At 36.9% G+C, this 4,285-nt stretch overlaps 1 long non-coding RNA gene across 1 annotated transcript; it reads right to left on the reverse strand.

Annotated features, from left to right (window-relative positions):
* Positions 1-245: 245 nt before the first annotated feature.
* LOC137095014 (uncharacterized) lies at positions 246-2,447 on the reverse strand. Its single transcript, XR_010908756.1, has 2 exons — positions 2,375-2,447; positions 246-1,040 (listed from the first exon to the last, which is right to left on the reverse strand). It is a non-coding gene; the product is annotated as an uncharacterized lncRNA (long non-coding RNA).
* Between the last annotated feature and the right edge of the window lie 1,838 nt (positions 2,448-4,285).

Below are 4,285 nucleotides of genomic sequence, written 5' to 3' on the forward strand. Positions count from 1 at the left end.
CAGGGCAAGAAAACGTAATCAAAGCCCTCCTGACAAAGAGCCATCCAGCCATATGGATAGATAGATATGATTTATACACACGATATCATAGATTTGAAAGGGACCCCTAAAGAAGGCAAACCAGACAATCTTTGTCGCAGCTATGGTGTTGCTGCTTTATAGCTGGAGTTGTATTCAAACATTCAAACCACCTTCTTGGAAGCTGCGCCCCGTTGAGAAAATAATGCAATCCACAGAAGACAAACTTTCTTCAAATAAAGTAAATGTTTATGCCACAGTAACAAATAACAGTTTCACTCCATCCCAATACTCCAGCAAACCTTCCTTGAGCTTTTACAGGAATCTATTGCTCTCATCACCAGCATCAGCATTCTCTGCTCATACTCTTCTCACTCTACTCTACTCTACTCTGTTTCTTCTCTCAATTTGTAGTAGCTAAGCTCTCACAGGTGCTGGTCATACAATGACTGGACATGATTCCTGCAACCACTTATCCATTTTTCACTTAAGAAATGATCTACATAACATAAAACTCTGACACCCCTTTCCTTTCTTAAGTGGAAAACCCAATACAAAATATTACAAATATACAGCAAATCATATCACATTTACATAATTTTACATACAGGCATACAGGATACACTTATCTGTTCAATTTTCTTTTTCTTTTACATTTACCAAACTCAAACCATTTTTCTTATGTAAAAACACCTTGCACCACGAACCTGTCTGGAGGTACCCCTACATTTGTTCTTTTTGACCTCCTAGGAATTTCAATCATTTCTACTTTTTTATCTTCTTCATCACTGCTAGATTGATGTTCCCTTTTTACTCCAGTCATGGATCTAGCTGCTTCATTGCTGGTACCAGGTAATTCAGAAGTCTCAGTTTGTTCCTGGTCTTGTGCTATTTCTGGCATATTGGACTCAGAAACTGATCTCACTTCTCTTTCAATATTGACCTCTTGATTATTTTCTTCTTGCCTGTTATCTACTGGCAACCATACTTCAGTACCTTTCTCTGTAGCCTTTGGAGCTTTCCTATAATGATCAACAAACACTTCATTATTTTGGTGAATATGCTCCCAACCTGCATGTTTTTCAAAATTAGCATTCCTAGATATTACCACTTTATTGAAACCTGCATAGAATCTGTACCCTTTGGTCTTTTCTTCATATCCAATGAACCTTAATCTCTGCCACTTCCTTTGCCCCTTTCTTCGCAACTGACTAGGAATTAGGACATTGGCATAGCTTCCAAAAATTCTCAGATATTTCAGGTTTGGCTTTCTTTTGTATAACATACAAAATGGTGTTTCATTTACATATGAACTCCATGTCCTATTTATAACATGCGTGGCAGTCAAAATGGCTTCAGCCCACAATTTTCTAGGTGCTTTGGCATCATCCAACATGCTATTCATCATTACTTTTAATACTCCTATCTTTCTCTCTGCTACTCCATTCTCAGCAGGAGAAAAGGGATTAGTTTTCTCATGACAAATTCCTTTTTCTCTTAACCATTGTTGAAACTGATTGCTCATGAATTCACCACCTCTGTCTGTTCTCATGCATCCTAACTTACAAGAAAATTTTCTTTCAATCATTGCAAGCCACTCTCTAAACTTGCCAAACACTTGGTGCTTTGATTTCAACAATATACAATAACAAAATCTCGTGAAATCATCCACAATTACCAAAATGTACTTCGTGCCCCCCTCACTTGGAGCAAAGGGTCCTGCCAGATCCAAATGTATAAGCTCAAAAGGTCTTTTGGTAGTTTTAAAACTCTTTTTAGCTATAGGATGCCTTTTCAACTTAGATCTTGAACAAACTGCACAATCCAAAAACTTGTTACACTGTTTTAAACTTAACTCTGTAACTGTAGCCAGTTTCTGTAAATAAGGAAAACTACAATGCCCAAGTACACAATGCATGTAGTGCACACAATCTTGATGTAAAGGCTTGTTTTCTGTCCTAGACACATTTAACACATTTTCCTTATCATTCAAAACATAAACTTTGTTCACCAATTTTCCCTTAGCACACAGTTTATCATCTTTCACTACCTCACAACCTTTATCATCCAGGTTTATTTTATAACCTTGCAAACAAAGACTAGCTGCACTCACTAGGCAGTACTCTAAATTTGGAACTAATAATACCTCATGAAAACTTCTTCCCAAACTTGGGATAAAGGCAGTTCCTTGCATGCTGCATTTGGCTAAAGTTCCATCAGCCAATATCACATGTTCAATTTTAGATTTACAAGTATCACTTAACAACTCTATATCATTTACACAATGCTCAGCACTACCAGAATCTAACAACCAAATATTCTTGCTCAGTCCTTTAAATTTACACAAAGTATTTACACTTGAGTATGCTCCTCCTCTTGAGTAGTCCAAACTCTTTCTTTGTTGAAAGCCTCGCCTTCTTTCTTCTTCTTTCTTCTTTGTGGACAGTCCCTTGCTAAATGTTTGGTGCTTTCACATTCAAAACATCTCTTTACAAAAAACACAGATGCTGTTTTCTCACCAACATTTTTAACACAGTCCTTTCCTTTATCATGCTCAGCTGATGTTTCTCTAACAAACTCCAAACGCTTTTCCTGTTCAATCAGCCTGGCTGAAACATAATCCAAAGTTAAGTCCTCTTCAGGCACATTTTGCATAGCATAAACAAAATTATCCCAGCTTTGGTCCAACGATGATAACAAAATAAATGCCTTGTGGGTCTCAGTAAAAGTCATTTGCCTGTCCTCCAGTTCCACAAATAAATTTCTCAACTTCTGCAAATGCTCAAAAACACTGTCTCCCCTTTTTAACTTTAAATTATAAAGACGTCTCGTCAAGATGATTTTAATCCCGGGCGTTTCCGACTGGTACACACTCCGCAGATACTCCCAGCATTCTTTCGCTGTTGTAGCATTCCTCAAATATGTGAGTTGACTATCTTCCACAGCGAGAATAATATTTGCTTTACATTTCTCATCATTTCTCAGTTCTGCAGCATTCGCCCCAGCTCCTGGAGGATTCTCAACAATGTCCCATAAGTTCTCTCTGATGAGAAAATACTTTAACTTCACTGCCCACGATGAGTAGTTGGAAGAATTCAGTCTCTCCAGTGGCAAACCACCACTCCCGCTCTGAGACATGTCTTCCAATCTTTTCTTTCAACAAACACAACCACCAAACAGTCTTTACAGAAATGCTCCTAGACAGGGCTGCTGGAACTGCTGGCACTGCTGGTACGGCTGGCGCAGCTGGGCCCATAACCCATGTCGCAGCTATGGTGTTGCTGCTTTATAGCTGGAGTTGTATTCAAACATTCAAACCACCTTCTTGGAAGCTGCGCCCCGTTGAGAAAATAATGCAATCCACAGAAGACAAACTTTCTTCAAATAAAGTAAATGTTTATGCCACAGTAACAAATAACAGTTTCACTCCATCCCAATACTCCAGCAAACCTTCCTTGAGCTTTTACAGGAATCTATTGCTCTCATCACCATCATCAGCATTCTCTGCTCATACTCTTCTCACTCTACTCTAGTCTACTCTGTTTCTTCTCTCAATTTGTAGTAGCTAAGCTCTCACAGGTGCTGGTCATACAATGACTGGACATGATTCCTGCAACCACTTATCAATTTTTCACTTAAGAAATGATCTACATAACATAAAACTCTGACAATCTTTACATCAACACTGACAAAGGAACAGCAAGAAATACTGTTTACTCACAAGCATCAAGAAATTACATATATTAGAAACCAACACTTTCTCATTACTTTATTTTCCAGATCACCAGACTGGGCCACAGCAACGCATGGCAGGAGATGGCTAGTATTAAATAAAAATATAATATAATATAATATAATATAATATAATATAATAATATACTACAATAATGACTCAGTGACTCAATGCTAGGGGATTAAATGATATAATATAAATAATACAATATATTATTATATGACTATGTCCTCCCAACCCTTAGGCGATCCCTCGTTGTCTGAGTATGATGGAAGGCCATCATACTTAGACAGCGAGGGATCGCCTAAGAAGAAGAAGATAATATCATGTAATAATATTATTATATAACAAATAAAACTATTATAATATACTACAATGATGACTCAGTGTTATGGGATCATATAATACAATATACTACAATATAACAATATATTATTATATGACTATATAATATAATGTAATCATAATATTATTATATATTATATAATAATAACGACAATATTTTGTTGTTGTTCTTTCGTTCAGTCGTTTCCG

This window comes from Anolis sagrei, chromosome X (assembly GCF_037176765.1).
Source record: "Anolis sagrei isolate rAnoSag1 chromosome X, rAnoSag1.mat, whole genome shotgun sequence".
In the NCBI taxonomy this organism is placed as follows: Eukaryota; Metazoa; Chordata; class Lepidosauria; order Squamata; family Dactyloidae; genus Anolis; species Anolis sagrei.